The sequence below is a fragment of the Callorhinchus milii genome, unplaced genomic scaffold, assembly GCF_018977255.1.
Source record: "Callorhinchus milii isolate IMCB2004 unplaced genomic scaffold, IMCB_Cmil_1.0 Scaffold3, whole genome shotgun sequence".
Lineage (NCBI taxonomy): Eukaryota > Metazoa > Chordata > Chondrichthyes > Chimaeriformes > Callorhinchidae > Callorhinchus > Callorhinchus milii.
The window spans coordinates 43,321,115-43,338,976 of record NW_024704744.1 but is presented as its reverse complement, the minus strand read 5'-3'; the positions used below and the strand labels follow the sequence as shown (position 1 = coordinate 43,338,976).

The following is a 17,862-nucleotide window of genomic DNA, read 5'->3' as shown; positions in this document are numbered from 1 at the left end:
ATTAGGGAGTTATGGGATCGAAGGTGTGGAGGGGACAGAGAGCAAAGGGTTAGATTGAGGAGAAGAGCAGATCAGGATCGAAGAGATCCTCATTTTATCAGTTATGTTTATGAGATTTCAGTGTGTATTAAATCTGGAGAAAGGCATCTTTATGTTCCTAAGACAAGCGGTGCATTATGGAATGATAATTGTATAAACAGGGAGTGCACTAATGTACTCTAAATATGGGATTCAGATATTATAGATACAAAACAGATCTTGCCCATTATTGTGTTGAAGAATAAATTGCATGAAGCTATTTTCTCTTTTAAATAAAAGACGCTGTTCTCTGTCATAGCTGATCCTGTGAAGCTAAAACGTAATCACAAAGATCAAAGGAAAATTGAGAAATTTGTCAAAATAAATGCACAAAACATGCAGCAGTTATAATTCAAATAAGTGCACTTAGAATAGAAAATTCCTGAAGGTTTGGTTAAAGCATTGGTTTTTCCTCCTGACACATTCCCTAGGATAATGAATATCAGGATGGGTAGTAGAGAGGACCACTAGCACACAGTCTGCAAATTCATACTTAAAACTTCTTTTAAAACAAATTACATGAAAATGGACAATATACGCCTGGGCCATATTCATTTTATATACATATTTTGATATACATTTTGTTTGTCGGAATCTCTCTTTCCTCAGACCCAGGAGCACATAATGCTAAATAGAATTAATTCACAAAATTACCTCAGCTCTTGCTGTTCTTTGACAAGAGTTTCACGGTGTTCAACAGCTACAGGAAATATACTCTTGGTTACTTGTGAAGAAAACAAAAAGCTCCTTCATTGCCATTCACAGTGTGCTGTGGAGGACACAGCCACTCAGTGCCCACTTTACAACTGTTCAGGATTTTACAACAAAAACAGCATCAATGATTTTTCATGTAGCCCAAAGCAGTATATACTCTTTTTTTTACGCACACAGCCACACCCATTTAACATTTTTCCATGTAACTCAATAGGACATGTGGCATAGTGTGCACAGAAGAGCTTTTCCCTCCCCCAGTTCTATCTCTGCATGTGCTGAAAACACAGCGACTCATACTGGAGTCCAATCCTCCAGGCGTGGGTAGGTCTGCAAAACCTCAAACGAGTGACTATTCTGTTCTGACAAAGGGCTGTGGACCTGAAACGTTGACTGACTTTCCTTTCTCCATAGATGCTGCCTGACCGGCTGAGTGTTCCCAGGGACTTCTGTTGTTGTTTCAGATTTCCAGCATCTGCAGTATTTTCTGTTTTGGCTATTCTGCTCTTTGAGCCTGGAGCGTGAGAGAAAACTGAAGAACAGCATAAGAGTTGGTCATCTGAAAATCAGGCTCTTTTCTCAGCCTCCATTATCTTATTTCACTTTAGGCTCAGCTTCCATCTTGGTTACCAGGCTCATGCACATCATGTAGAACGATAGATATTTGCAGCATAGAAAGAGACCATTCGGTCCATCCTATCTGCACTGCCCCTTTGAAAGTGCAACCCCTTTCAAAGAGATGTGTGAAATGCAGTGATGGCAGGCTCGTGATATTAACTTGGGATGGTTGAAACCTCAAAAATCAACAAAGTAAATGGACAGCACTAAGAGCACTGCCAGTACTCAGGCTGCTCTTTGCTAAGGTTGTTCTGCTTATCCTTGCTGCCCAGAGCACAGAAGTGGGGATCTGCGAGTTGTTTCTTTTCTCTTGATAATTCTTGTTATATTTCTCCTCTGCCCTCGACTCCCGAAGGCAATCAACATTTCCCCCCTCTACTGATGTACTGATGTTATTAATAATAATCATGATATCGTGTCTCATCACACTGTTGAAACAACTCAAAGCATTTCACAGGATTTGACTATAAAGTGTAGTGACTGTTTATTGATAGGTGAATGTTGGAGCCAATTTGCACACAGCAATAGCCCACAAACAGTCATGAAGCAAATGACCAATTGTATCTGGAGAATTGTTGTCCAGGACACCAGAAACACACTTTCTTTTCGAATCATGCCAAGGGATCTTTAACATGCATTTGAACAGACAGAAAGAACCTTGTTTTAATGCCTCATCTGAAGGACGGCACCTTTGACGATACAGCACATCCTCAGCACTGGATTGAGTGTCAGCTTAGCCTGAGTTCAAAGTCCTGACATGGGATTTGAATCCACAACCTTCTAACTGAGATGAAAATGCTATCCACTGAGCCAGACTGACACCTGAGACCTTGTTCAACTTGCGTCATCTTCCTTCCGATATCTCGAAGAGTAACCATTATTCAAGCATTATCCTTGACAATGATAGTTGGCAGGTGTACCTGGAGGAAATACCCATACCTGATCCTGATCATGCCCAATGTCTAGACATACACATCTAGCAGCAGAGACTTCTGAATGAAGCTCAGAAGCAGATATCAAGGTTCAGTTTCCACTCTTCAACCTAGAGAGCACTGATACAGACTCTAGCAACCAAACTGTGGTTGAGATAGTTAATTCAATACCAGAATCTGATGCTCTAACCTTCCGGTCTGTATGGCTTGGTGCTGTACAAGGCGGTACCTTTATCAACTTCACAAAGCTTGGTATTTTTTCTGACTATCAGTTTAGATGTTTGTAAAGAAGATGGTGTTGTGTGATTAGAGAATCTTTAGTAATCCAGCGTGCTGCAGTCAGTGCAGTAAAAATGTTCAATATGATGGCACAGGCTCATTTGTTCGGTCAGAGCTCGAACAGCTTTGCATTATAGCAACATTCAATTCCATCCCAAGGGTGGGAAAATTAGCTGCAGTTAGATAAACAGACTTCACTGGACACAGCTGCCAATTCACTATATAAGCATACAGCTGTCGTATAAGAAATGTGAACCTAATCTCTCTTAGTTTCGTTTAACCTTAGAGTATTGGATATCCCAACAGTTTTTGTCACACAACACCAATGAGTGACCATCATAGGTAGACTACTCAGTGAAGCTGCATTACAGTCAATGGTAACATGGTTAGATGAGGTTAAAAAAATTCCTCATCAAACAGACAGCGATGTATAATGATACTGAGACTGTACAGGTTAGAACAAACCTCAAACCAAACTAAATGTGACTTGGTAAGTCACAGAACTCGAAGCATTTATTGTGGGAATATGTAACATATCTTTGGTTCAATTCCACTTTACCCATCCTGGGAGCCAACATAAATATGATAGCCTGTTCTAACGAAGGGTCGTGGACCCAAAACGTTGACTCACTTTCCTTTCTCCATAGATGCTGCCTGACCTCCTGAGTGGTTCAGCAACTTCTGTTTTTGTTTTCAGATTTCCAGCATCTGCAGTATTCTGTGTTTTATAAATGTGACAGTATTGGACATCACTTTATTTTTATGTAAGATGGTTATTATAATATAATAATAATCCCTACATTTGATAAAGCACCCTTCACTTCGGGAAGATGGCTTAAAATGCTTCACAGAGTGTGGAGTAACTGTGCATTTTGTACATTATGTCAAAAAACTGCTTAGTTAGGAGAGTCATTTCTGCAGTGATGGAAACAAGGATGTGGGCAGGAAAAACACTAAGCTTGAGATGCTACTTTAGATCCAGTTACACATGTTCTTAATAACAAAGGTAATTAAATATTAAGTCACAGCTCAAGGGCATTTGGCTACAAGTTAAAAGACGTTCTAACTTTACATCAATGTTCAGGCCATATTTGGATTGGTGTAAGTTGTGTAAACCATGTGTAAACATTCCTTTGCCTATTACTTACACAATTAAGAAAAAATATAATTCCTACGTTAAACATGCATGTACACATGATTTACACATTTTCCATTACAGAGCAAGGCATGACACATGGCTGACAACTCACACAAATCAAATCCAGTGCAATTCTGGCCAATGTCCCTTCAAAAGGACATTCATGTGTTATAGAGTGTTCAGAGCTTCACTGAGGAAAATAAAATTGAGGAGAAAGAGAAACCAAGTCCTGATGAGTCAATGTTATCAAATGCAAGCTTTATCAAATAAAGATTTGAAACGTTTAAACTTCTCTCAATACTTCAGGAGTAATTGCTATGAAGTGTAGTGAATGTGTATTTGTAGGCAATTTGTGAACAACTGGACCCACAATCAGCTGTGAAGCTAATATATTATAATTATTATTGTAAAAAATCATTTATCCAGATTTGAATTTATGTGAAACTAATTACAGAAATTTTCAGCTCAGAAGAAGGCCATTTAACCCAAACGTGCAACAACTGTGGACTAACTCCATTATAACAGGTCTTGCTGGAGCTCGAGTCCGCTTACAAGACAGAGTGCAGAAGTGCAACTTCCAGTGCAACTGCATGAGCTTTCAGGAAGTCAGTCAGTCAGTCAGTCGTCCTGGGTTGACAAGCATTTCTAGAACTACCAACTCGTGCGAGCACTCACAGCTGATGAACCATGGTCTGAAACACGGTCTGCACCGGATGTGATGTTAGCAGCCACCTGAAGACCTGGTACCTCCAGCCATATTGTGCACACCCATTATAACACGGGTTAATTTTATGGACTGAAACCATCACATTATAATAGGATCATCCTGGAAATGCAAATGCAAGGATTTTTTTAAAATTGTGCTGTATCTTTTCCCTAAATTCCTTCCAAGTGACCCTCCATCTTTAGTTCTACTCCTTACCTGTCCTTGGACCCTTTTTACAAGTTTTCCTCCTTTATGAGCACATCACCTAAATGTGCACAACACACTGATATCAGCGGCAGAGTGTGAATGGCAAGCGTACAACAACATGAGGAACACAAACTTTGTTACCCTGTAGTAATGAGGCAGGAACATACCTTGATTCAGTCGAATGAGGGAATATTATACCAAAACTATGTACTATTAGTCTCAAGGCTGCACACAAGCACAGTGCAGTGGGGGTGGGGGAGGGTACTGTGCAGTACAGGATGCAGTACAGGAAGGTATGTTACAGGTCCTCACCTCTCACAGGGAGCTCATGGCCTTAGATGCGTTATCGCTGAGGGAAGGCGGGCACTTCCCCACATGGGAATGGAGGAGGAAACAACACCAAAAGCTCATCTCCTGCGCCCTTTGTGGTGCCCTGCTCAAGAATTAAACCATCGGAGGGCCTCACTCCACTGAGAGAAATTACAGTCTGTGAAGCCATGGTATTTAAAACGACATCCCATCACAGCACAGAGTGGTAATTTTTTCTTATTAATGATTGCAAAGAGCTGCTTCAATAGCCTTAAGGGATTCTTGAGGGATTATTATCAGGCGTGTGCAGTAAGAAAATTTGCCCAAGGTTTCACTCTGCCAGGAATCAAACCTAGGTCTCGCACTTGTGAGGTGAGTGCTCCAACCACTGAACTACATGACTCCATTTTTATAAGTTCAAAGTTATAAAGGTCGAGAAGGCCACAGATTTAAATCTGGCCTGTGTTGAGTTAGCTTCTCTCAGCTCGGGCAGCATTTGAAGTCCTACAATTGACCTCATTAAACCATTCTCCAGCAAAATCAGCATCATGAGAGGAGAAAAATTGGCAATAAATGTCAATAAAATTATAAAGCCAGATGTTCTGAGCATTTCTGGATCTGAATGAAATACAGACAGAGAAGGTCCAGAGAATATTTTGTCAATGAAAATAAATGTTTTCAATTAAATATGCTTCTGTCACTCCATGAAACCCACCACCTGCTGCCTCGACCCCCTCCTCACCAATTTACTGGTCACGCAGCTCCCCCTCCTATGCCCACTACTGGCTGACGTCACCAACCAGTCTCTCTCCTCCGGATCCGTCCCTGCCTCCCTCGAAACTGCTATCATCACCCCCCTCCTGAAAAGCGCGGTCGAAGAGGCGGGTCTTGAGACGTGCCTTGAAGGAAACAAGGGAGGGAGCGAGGCAAAGGGAAGGTGGGAGTTCCAAAGGGTGGGGGCAGAGAGGCTGAGGGTCCGACTACCGATGATGGGGCAGACCGGGCATGGGATGTGAAGAAGGTTGAGCGGAGAGAGCAGACAGGTGCAATGCTCCCTTCAATAGTAATATTTTCCTGCTTGGACAAAGACATTATTGGCAGGTACGCTATGAGTTAATCAAACTCAGCCCAGGTAGTATGAGACGTGTTACAATTGGCTGTAATGCCCAGGTTAAGGAGGAGGGAAAATCAGTCAGGTCTTCCGTTCCTGGATCAGTGCAAATAGATGAAAAATAACATCAGTATCACACCGAGCATTGTATTGTTCACATTCTCGCAGTGATTGACCTTTGTGGCTTTTATTGCGTTTGTTAAATGGGTGATTTACTGTGTATAGAATAACCAGCATTGAATGTATCATTCTCATCCATACAAGTCATGAGGTCCTTGCCAGAAAACCATCACTGTAGGTACAACATTCCCTGATTCGTAAGCTATCGTTTGAATAGCAGGCATGTAATGTAAGATTATTAGTCTTCTGAAAGCTGAGTAAAATGTACGTTTTACTTGAATTGTGAGAACCTCTTTATGACACTGAAGGCGGAGTGGAAGGCACAGCTCTCTTGTTACGTGTGCGATGAGATCATTTACTCATTTAAGCGCTCCGAGATGCTATCCTGCATGAAGGGCACTATATAAATGCAAGTTGTTGTTGTTGTTACTCATAAAAACCCACCTATGGAATGAGTTTCGGCTGCCAATTGTGAAAGAATTGTACAAAAAAAGAGGTAACCTCTGCATTAATCCAATGTGTTGACTGACATCTTAGTCCATGCATTCAGTTCAGTGACTTTACGGTATTGAACTCCCCGCCAACCCCACACACAGACACATACATCTTCAATAGTGGCAAGTGAAATTCAGATGATAAGGCCTTTTGACCATCTGATCTCTATATAAAATCTGTGCCCTCCAAATCACATCTGATCCCAGTATCAAACTTCTGACTCGCAAATTAATATTGAACTGCCAGTTAGCAGATAATGGACAACAGCATCATCTGCTGCCAACAGACAGTCCAGTGCTGTCCAAGGTGGGCTGAATCTTTGGAGTCTGTGATAAATTAGCTGCTCTATCTCTGCAGTGGAGGTGATCAAATTCGTAAGGGAAGAACAGTGAAGGCAGTGGTGGTGGTGGGGGGGCTAAATTCAGCCATACTGCTCCTGTTGTTATCCACTGACCCACTAGAAACTACTTAGTGTGAAGATTAGTTAAGGGCGGGATCATGGTCTGTCTGGCAATACTCAGTGTCTAGGCTCACGCATGAGAAGTGACCAAAGTCTGCTGGTGCCCAGGGAGCATTGGTACAAATGGAAACAGTGCCTCCATGAGAGGAAAAGGAAGATATAGAGGAGGGCAGGAAATGGCAAAAGATTCCCAGTCCACAACAAACTTTCTATTGAGACAGCATGTTATTCTGCACTTCAGAAAGTTGTAAGAAGAGCTTCACGTTTCATGAAGTGTTATTTTGATTTCAATACTGACAGATTTCTTAACAGACAAATCTCAGACTTATGCAGTTAACCTTCCAGCTGCAATAGTCACTAACAGACTCAAACCCCTCATAGCACTAATTACTCAGGGCTCTACTACTTGTACTTTGTGGAAGATTCACTCATTCCAGAGCAGCCGGGCCGCAGTGTGGGGTGTGGGCTATGCTCAAATCTGTCAGCCACTTCATCATTTCCCATCCACCGAAGTGGCAGTTCTGACAACCAGTCCCAAACACCAGGCAGCAGCACACAGGCAGGGAATTGCGTAGCAGTGGGATCTTTTCAGAATCATACAGTACAAAATTACATTTGTAAAGGGCCTTTCATGTCGGGAGGACGTCCCAAGGCGCTGAACAGTCAGGGATTAGGAAACAAACAGTGGGGGGTTGGGATCAGGGAGGATGGCGGGCAGAGAGGGGAAGAGGGTGCCCGAAGGAATGATTGAAGAGGAGGGGTCTTGAGTCGTGAGGAGGCAAGGGAGGGAGTGAGGTGAAGGGAATGTGGGATGGAGTTCCAGAGAGTGGGGGTAGAGAGGCTGAAGGACATGGAGCAGGCTGGAGCCTGCTGAGCAGAGGGAGTGGATAGGTTGATAAAGGGTTAGCAGGTCGGAGAGGTAGGAGGGGGCAAGGCCATGGAGGGCTTTGAAGGTGAGAACGAGAATTTTGAACTCGATCCTCTGAGGGATGGGGAGCCAGTGGAGCCAGGAGAGAGGGTGGGTGTGATGGGGTCACGGAACCTGGTGCGGGAGAGGACACGAGCTGGAGAGCTATGGATGATCTGCAGTTTGCGGAGAGAAGAGTTGGAAAGGCCGACAAGCAGGGAATCATTTGAAACATTTACTGCAATTAAACCTTTATTTGGGGTCTATGCTTGCTGGCCATTTAGCTGATGTATAATCGCAACGCTCTTAAAAACTTCATAAACCTTTTCTGCAATAGCTTGTTTTCCGTTACTCACAACTTTATTGATGAGTCTTTTAACTCCAGTAGAATGCTGGGGAAGTGCTGAATTGCTGTCTTTTGGATGAGATGTTAAATTGAGATACTGTCTTCGTATTCAGGTGGACTTTAAAGATCCCAAAGCATTGTTTGAAAAGGGGAATTTCTCCCAGTGTCCTGGCCAACAATCCCCCAGATAAAATAATTGGTGATTCACTTCATATCTGTTTTGGAGATATTGCTGTATGCAAATTGGCTGCCATGTTTGCCTACAAATACACAGTCACTACACTTCAAGTAAAATCCTGTGAAGCACTTTGAGACATCTCACCAACATGATAAGATGCTATATGAAATGCAAGAATTATTATTACAAGCAAAAATCTTCCTAAAATTGCTATGGCTTCAATGCTTTAACCCTTTGCTCACCAATGTCATTCAGTAAAATGCAGCCATTTCCATTTGGAGTCTTATTTCTTAATTTTTTAAAAAAAACATTGCTACATAGATGCAGGGCAATAAAGTTTCTTCATGCACTGAATTCATTCTATCATTGGTGTTTTACAGCTGTAAATTTCTTCCAGATGTTCTTATCTACTGTCTCCAGTTAATGAGAACCCGAGACTGTGGATCAAACCGAACTGAATTAAAAAGGAAACTTTGAAAAGAAAGCATCTGGAATTCTAAATGTGCAAAATGTGCAAAGGAACTCCCCAGTTCTGTACATGTACACCACATATATGGAGACTTTTACAAGTCCTCTCTATTACATAATTTACCAGCCAAGAGAACCTACCAGTGATTGCAAAATACATACGGGGATGGCAGGGGGAGGGAGAAGGAAAGTAATGTGAAAGCACTACCTGAAAAAGATCTGGCATATTTACTACCCGTGAAAACAAATCTTTGAATTCCTTAGCTAAAAAACAATATACAGGAGTCAGTATACAGCGCTATGTTTTCCAGATTGCCTCCAAGGCCAATCCTGAAGCCTCCACTGAGATAAAGAGAAACGCTCCACAGTCCACCCACTTCCCCATCACTGAGATTTAAACTGATCATTTGTTCCATGGGACATTAATAATAATAATAACAACATTCTGGGACATCGCTGTGTGCAGTTGGGCAGCCGCGTTCGCCTACAAATTCACTGTCACTCCACTTCACAGTTAATCCTGTAAAGTGCTTTGGGACGTGCTCCCGACATGAAAGGTGCTATATCAAATGCAAGGATCATTATTATATGGGTACATATTGGTCCACTATGTACAGAATCACCTCCTATCAATCTATCTATTTTACTATTAAAGGAGCACGGCATGAACGGAAATGCAGTATCTAGAACAGTACAACAACAACAACTTGCACATACACCTAATAATAATCCCTCCAAAAAAACCAAAAACAATAATAAATTGGTCATTTTCAATCTACAACTGTTTGTGGGACATTGTTGTGCACAATTGGCTGCCGCGTTCGCCCTCAAATATACAGTCAATTCACTTTACAGTGTGTTCTGTGAAGCGCTTTGGGACGTCCTCCCGATGTGAAAAGCGCTATATCAAATGCAAGGATTATTATTATTATTATATAGCGCCCTCCACGCAGGCTAGCATCTCAGAGCATTTAACAGTGGCGAAGCCTGACTCCGAGCCAGGCGGGGGGTGACCATAAGCACAATCGAAAGGAAGGTTTTCAGGCGGTACTTGAAAAAGGGGAGAGAGGAGGCAAGGTGAGGAACTGAGGGAGAGTGTTCCAGAGTTCCACAGTACTCTCCGATATGTTTATTCAAGACTCTACCAGCACCTTTATCTCTCTCCATAAAAACATGAGATTAAATGGAAATGCACTTTCTAATTGAGATGTGATTTAAAAGAAACCAACCTGAAACAACACAAGTGCAAGACATTTGCTTCTTTGGATAGGTGATGCCAAATGTTTTTGTTTAGGTTACTCTGAACTTTGCTTGCATCAAACAAATCGGACAGCAATTTCTTGATAGCCCAATATTAACTGGGACTTTAATTGGCCACAGACAGACAAAATTGTGCCAGAGAACAAATTTACTGTACAATGTTTAGTAAGCAAATATTTACTGAGTTCAACCTCTTGAATCACGGCTTTATTATTACAACCTGTCCTTATCTCCCACTCTGCAAACAGTGCAAGTGTGAATACATAGGCTTTTAAGTATATTGGACACTGTAGCAATCCCACATCTTCTGTGTCGAGGTGGAAGACAGTATTGTGTCACCAGCAAGGGGTCATTGGTCCACAAGCACCAGGAAGGGATTAGTGTTTCAGTTCACTGGCTACGAAACTCAACTGACATTTGAAGAATGAATATGTAGAAAGATCCACTTCACAATAAAGACTGATGACGTTGTGAGAAACAATTGCTTTGGTACAAAGGGGAGTGCTGGCTGACAAGTTTGTTTTCCACAACCACACAGATAAGGTTAAGAGCTTCCAGTTTGAGAATGCTGCGAAAGGTTTGTTTTATGTGGCAATATTTAGGTTTTTAACAGTTAGAGCACTTTTCTTATCTTTGCACTTGCCAATGACTTCAATTTAATTGCAGAAAAGACAAGAAGAATTTGACATTTGTAAAGCTTCACATCTCTGCCAAAGTGTCGTTTGGGGAAAGGAAATGAGAAAGCATAAAATCACTCAGAAACCAAGAGCATTCTCAAAACCTCTTGAGTTAAAGCAAAGTATAAACATCTAAAGGTAAGTAAAACTGCTCTAAACCCTGGCAGGAACATCTCAAGAGCAAATGTGAACTCTCACTGGTAAGCCTGTTTTTCTTACATTTTCACCTACTTGTGAAGATTTATAATCCCTGTACAATGACAACATGTTTATCAACAGCAGAAACCGTGCAATCTCTCAGCTCTCTCCCATGTCACAGAGCAATGATTTATTGGGAAAAAAGTTCAAAGAGGATTCTTTCAAAAGAGGGAAAATGTAGCAGCCAATTTGTACACAGCAATGTCCCACAAACAGCCATAAAGTGAATGATCAATTTTATTTGGGAGATTGTTAGCCAGCTAGAAAACGGGGAAAACCTTTTAGAAAAAATAAATAAAACATCAGATGTATTTTTTGTTTGTTAATGTAATACCATGAATGAATATGGGGAGCTTTTACTTTTATAAAGAAAAATGATAGAAGATATTTGCTTTGTTCACTGCATATTTATCACACATTACAACCCATGCAACATAGTAGCCATGTTACAGTCAGATTTACTCAGTGCTCAAAGTTTCCTCTCATTCAGTCACTCTTTTCCTCACGCCTCTGTCCTTCTCAATCATGGCCACACAATAATATAATAATAATCCTTGCATTTGATATAGCGCTTTTCACGTCGGGAGGACGTCCTGAAGCGCTTCACAGAACACACTGTAAAGTGAATTGACTGTATATCTGTGGGCGAACGCGGCAGCCAATTGCACACAGCAATGTCCCACAAACAGTCGTAGATTGAAAATGACCAATTTACTATTGTTTTGGGTTTTTGGAGGGATTATTATTAGGCGTGTGGAGTAAGGAAACTTGCCCAAGGTTTCACCCTGTGCCTGGAATTGAACTCAGGTCTCTCGCTTGCAAAGCGAATGCTCTAACCACTATGCTACAGGACTCCACAGCATCTTACCTAATCCTCAGAAAGCAGGACACAGAGATAACCTCGTCCAAGGCTTCTGCCAATCCTATAACCAGCTAAGAGATGATCAACATTTGGCCAGGATGCTTTACCCCAATAAAATTGGGAATTTACTGTGTGAACTGTGTGCAGAAGTGAAACCCATACCCTTGCTCACAGAACTGCTTTAGTATTTCTTCTTTGATTTTATTTTGTTCCCACCTAATATATTCTCCATTAGAGTGGCAAGCCTAAAGGATTACAATACTTTGTTTTCTCTCAAATAAACTCTTTATTAACCTTTATATGACTGGATCTGTTTTAAATTGTTTACAAAGAGGTTTAGAAATGCAAATACAGATTAAGGCATTAAAGTACCTGAAGGTGACTGTTTGCTTACTGTGGACCTCTTTTGGGTAGGTTGGAATGAAGCTTCAGCTCACTTCTGCCCTTTCATTACTGGTACTGTATTCAAATGTGCATGATGGTTGTCTAAGATGCATTAGGATTCACTCTGAATTTAGCCACTGGGTACAAATTATCCAGTGTCTAAAGTCAGAGTAGAAATTACACAGTCTGCATAGCCTACAAAATACACAATCACTGCACTTACAATGTACCCTGTGAAACGCTTTGGGATGTCCTCCAGACGTGAAAAGCGGTATATCAAATGCAAGGATTATTATTTTATTATTATTATTATCCAAAATCCAACATAAACAATGGAAGCATCGCTCTCCTTGGAATATCATATAGCCCATCATGCACCATGGTGTGTTTAGGTGAGGTACAGAGAAGCATCTTATCATTTTCTTCTCCCCCAGGTTGAAATGATCTGAACCAGAATCTAAGTACAAATTTTATTTTTAAACAGGCAATACTTGTGGCAGGGAAGGGGGAGGAGTGGGTGCTGAAACTCTCCAGATTGCGGAGAAAACAAATTCCTTCTGATGCCACAACCACCCGGCCACCAGGGCTCGTGCCCCTCTATATTCTACTGCAATCTTGTTCCAATATAAATATTGGGAGGTACAGGAGAGTTGGAAATAAAAGTTTTACTACAATGCATTGGGTGCTAGCTGTAAGTTTATACGTTCTTAGACAAGTGATAGCTTCACTGCAGAAACCACTGCAGGTCACTCTTGAATGGAAACCAATACCTGGTATTAAGCAGTTTTAAAAAGAAACACTTGCTGCTGCCTGTGATCTCCACATAACTCTGAGAAGCTGTTATTTCTGTGAAGTAGCCTAGCATTGGAGAGAACATGATACCGTACATGTGACTCAATGACATGCTGAGGTGTTGTTAAAATGGACTCTCAAAGCTGATGATATTGGGCCACATTCCATCATTATGTCCACAGCATCACAAACACAGGTGACAAAATCTCCACCTTGGTCACCACACTGAAAACTAGAATTACAATACTGTGATTCAATTTCTTTTTTTTAAATGTTAAAAAATGCATTAAGTGCACATTCAACCCTCCTGAAACCAATCCAATTCTAACAGACACTATAAATCTGCAGCAATAACTGCAGAGTCCAGTTTTCACAAAAGGCTAATGCACTTGAATTTACAGCAATATCACTATATATATATTTAAAATTTATATTTTAAATGATTAAATCAGCTCAACAATCCTGCACTTTCTGACCTAACTGATGAATATGCTTCGACAAAAAATAATAATGTGGTCACTTAATCCACATCTGTTTGTAGGACAAAACATACAGTCAATTCACTTTACAGTATATTCTGTGAAGCCCTTTGAGACATCTAGAAGACGTGATAAGGTGCTTTATCAAATGCAAGGCTTATTATTATATCACGCTCCTTCTATTATGAGTAACAGTACAAACAGCCTTGGGAATAACTTGAAGTAGTGAAGGCAGCATTGCTGTTTGAGCTGGCATAAATGAGCCCCTTCAGACCTGGGGTGTATTATATGCAGAAGCCCAGAATCACCAGCTGTCCCCATTGCTTACCTTTGAACTGTATTCCCATAACCAGCTGCACAATGGAAAGTGAAGAGGCGCTTTGTTTATGGGACGCTCTTCTGGATCAATGATGATGCCACTCACATTCACTCCTTGCCCCAGTCAACAAATGATCATTCAGAAAATTCCCTGAAGCAAAATGAAAGTAAATATTCAGATAACTTGAATAAAGTACCTCATCAAAGGACAGCAACATTAACAACATTAACCTGCTTTTTGCAGCCTGTATAATTATTAAGCAGGAAGGGGATTATTTGGCATTTAATTAATCATTGCTTCCAAAAACATGTACATATATATATTCAGTGAAAGGTAAACAAAAGCCAAGTGAGCACATGTCCATAAATTCACTTCACAAAATCTCTGCAGTGGTTCCAAAAACAATCTTTGTTTTTGTAGAAGCAACTAGGAAAACTGTGAATGCTGGAAATCAAAACAGAAATTTACAGCATGTAAATCAGCATCTGAGAGAGAAAGTGAACCCATGTTACAGCAAAGCACATTAAAACTAGGTTGTTTTTTATTCAGATTCCGCTCCCCAGCCTCTGCTAATGCTATTTAGCTAATGTCAAAACACAAAGATATTTAAGTACAGTATAATTGCTCAGACTGCATAAGATGGCTCAATCATACACTTAAGCAGGTCGATGGGCTTCCACATGTACTTTAATCACTGCAGTTTCCTCTGTTGTAACAATGGCCTAAAGCAGTGGTGGTCAATCTTTTTGTTAAGACAATTTATTCGGTTGGCCGACAAAATAAATGTTCTTGATTGAATATTTCTTGATTTATACCGTAAGAACATGCCACTTCTTGACAGCCCAGCGGGCCAGGGGTTGGCTACCACTGCCCTAAAGGGTAAAAAACATGAGCAGAAGGTTATGAGTTCAAATGCTGCCTGCGCTGAGTTAGCTGATGTTAGGCAGGGCAGCTGGAGAATTAGCAAAGACCTCTATCAGGTTGCGGCTTAATCTTCTCAGCTCGAGGAAAAAAACCTCAACTTCTGGTCTCTTTTTATAACTGAGACCCCTCACCCTTGTCAACATCCTAGTGAATCGACACTGCCCTGTTTTGATTGGTTTCACATTCTTTCTGTAATGGGAAGCCCAATCCTTCATTGTGTTTAACTTTAGTGGATCCAATTGTATTTTCTATTTTTTCACACCTCCCTCCCTGCTCCTGGTTTGACCTCCTCTTGCTGGGTGTGTTTCTACCAGCCCTAGTTGCCCTCCAGCACCTCGCCCAAGTGGCCACTGTTCATGTGTGAGCATTGGCAGTGAGTGTCACCAGCTCACTTGACCGTAGAGCGCATCACAGCTGAGCGTCAAAGCCTTTTCACAGAATTTTACTGTAAAGTGCAGTGACTGTGCATTTTGTTGGCAAATGTGGCAACTAATTTTGTGCAAGGTCCTACAAATGACCAAGAAATAGGGGTTATTCACTTTATGGCTAAGATACCAGGAGAAACACCCTTCTCTTTTCAAAGGGCAAGGGTGTATTTCACCCTCAGAACTACCAGTCACTACACTTTGCAGTGTATTCTGTGAAGCGCTTTGAGATGTCTTGAACACATGATGGAGCGCTATATCAAATGTAAGAATTATTATTATTATTTATGTTAGTACCTCTTCGCTTGGAGAGCAATGATTGGAAGAGAGTCAGAGCAGAAGGTAAGTGTATTTTTATTATATTATCTTTTTNATTATTAAATATCACCTGCCTTTCATGGTAAATATATGTGTGTTGCGAAAAATGTAGGCCAGGGAGATCTGTATGAAATGCACTATATTTATTCAGTAGTAAAGTAGTGGCACTGTGCTACTTACATTGCCTTCTGTCTTAAGAAATATCTTATATTAGCCTAGAAAATAAAATCCTTTTGTCCTATGCAAAAATAATGTATCTTAAAAAGAGGGGGAGGGTAAGCGTGGGACATGAATTTCCGAAAGGGAGCACAGCAAAAAAAGATTTGGGAACCTCGAGCCTAGAGTATGAGTTCACTTCCCCACATGAGGCTTTAATCCACAATCTTCTGACTCAAGAGCAAAAGTGCTACCAACTGATTGAAGCTGACATATTACTTATAAGCAGGCAATACTACTGACTGCAAAAATTAGCTTTGCGTATTTCACTGTAAAAGGTGCTTTGAAATTGCCAAGTTTGTCCATGAGCAGCATGAAATACACTAGCACGCGCTGAGGCACAAAAATATAACCAAACCAGAGAGTCCAGAAGAGAAAAGGAGGTACAGTATAATTTGCGTATAAAATAAAAACTTCATTTTGATACAGCGCCTTTCACGACAGGAGGGCATCTTAAAGTGCTTAACAGGATACACTGTAACGACTCCGTATTTTGTAGGTCAATTTGCACACAGTAACGTCCCACAAACAGCCAATGTATCACCAATGTACTTTCAGTTTAAAAATGTCAGCTGGTATTAGGGTGACAGGCAAAGCTACAGGTTTTGTTTTCCAACTGAAACAAGATACGTCTGCACTAAAAATGCCGCCACATGAATGGGTAGTTGTATTATGCCAATGAATAGTCCAGCCACATATCAATGCCACATGGCCCACAAACCCATATTCACACATGGCAGTCATTTCTTTTATATAAAAAAATGTTTTTCCTAAGCTAATATGTCACTGTATAGAAGGCATTTATGTAAAGGCCACATCATGAACCAATGGCTGTATACAGCAATTAGGATCTGCAACAGGAGCCTATAAACCCTGTCTTTATATTCACAGAGCCAAGTTACTTCTCTCCTACAACTACATTTCAATATTGTGGAGTGAGAAGCACAATTTATACGTCCTGTTACATTCGCTTTGAACGAGGGCTAGAGTAAGCATGGCTCAATTGCAGCTTTCTGTCCATACTATTTGTTTTCACACATTATTAAAGAGTTTGGTTGCACGATTAGCTCTTTAATAATGTTTAAACAACATAGTTGTCGGGCTGTCCAATGGATAAACTGAGAGCTTTGAGTGAAGCTAGAGGCAGGGGTTTGTACTCTGAGGGTGCTGATCCAGATTTCCCCAAACCATTATAATTTTTATCGGGAGGATAGAGAACAACAACTTATATTTATATAGCGGCCTTCACGCAGGGTAGAGTCCCAGAGCCATTATCGCAGCAACTAAATATACAATATGAGCACAGCATGAGGCCCAGTCGTCCATGATAAACATATCACCCAACTGTACACTCACAGAACAGTGAAATGCCAGCTGCACTCTCTGAGCTTCTTTCCCGAATTAGCACATAGTCGAGGTCTAGCTCCATCCTCTAAATACAAACAAAGTCTAAAACTTAAAACCATCATTACAATAATACATACAATTGTTGTTTTACGGGTCACTTTATATGAAAAGGAAGAATAAAACAAAATGATTTTCTCTCGTCATTTCCACCTGGCATTCACCAATAATAAGACTGAAAGGGTCCAAGCGTACCAGAGCATCAATGCAGCTCTGACTCCAAGTCAATAAGAGCCTCTCCTCATCCTCATGCTCATGTGCTTTTATTCACATCCTCCATAGCATAGCCATAGCTGGACAAGCATCAGGAAAGCTTGCCAGATAGTGCTATCAGTGGCAAGTTATGCTGTTTTAGCTGGTAACCAGCTGAACAACATAGCTTGCCATTGATAGCACTGTCTGACACATTCTGGAGTTCCCAAGCCTTAGCTCTTGACAACCTGCGCTTAATACTTTCCAGGCTTAGGTAAGCAGGATGTATCCCTCCAGGGAGAGTGTGGGTATTCCATCCCAACAATCTATCTCTGGGATTTCCATGTGT

The 17,862-nt window shown here is 41.0% G+C and overlaps 1 protein-coding gene across 1 annotated transcript in view; it reads right to left on the bottom strand.

Moving 5' to 3' along the window:
• Positions 1–17,862, bottom strand: part of ankrd6b (ankyrin repeat domain 6b) — a 57,278-nt gene that overhangs the window by 27,758 nt on the left and 11,658 nt on the right. The window contains exon 2 of the mRNA XM_042333106.1: positions 14,044–14,184. The gene's annotated coding sequence lies outside the window, so the exon portion shown is untranslated. The remainder of the gene's footprint in view (positions 1–14,043; positions 14,185–17,862) is intronic.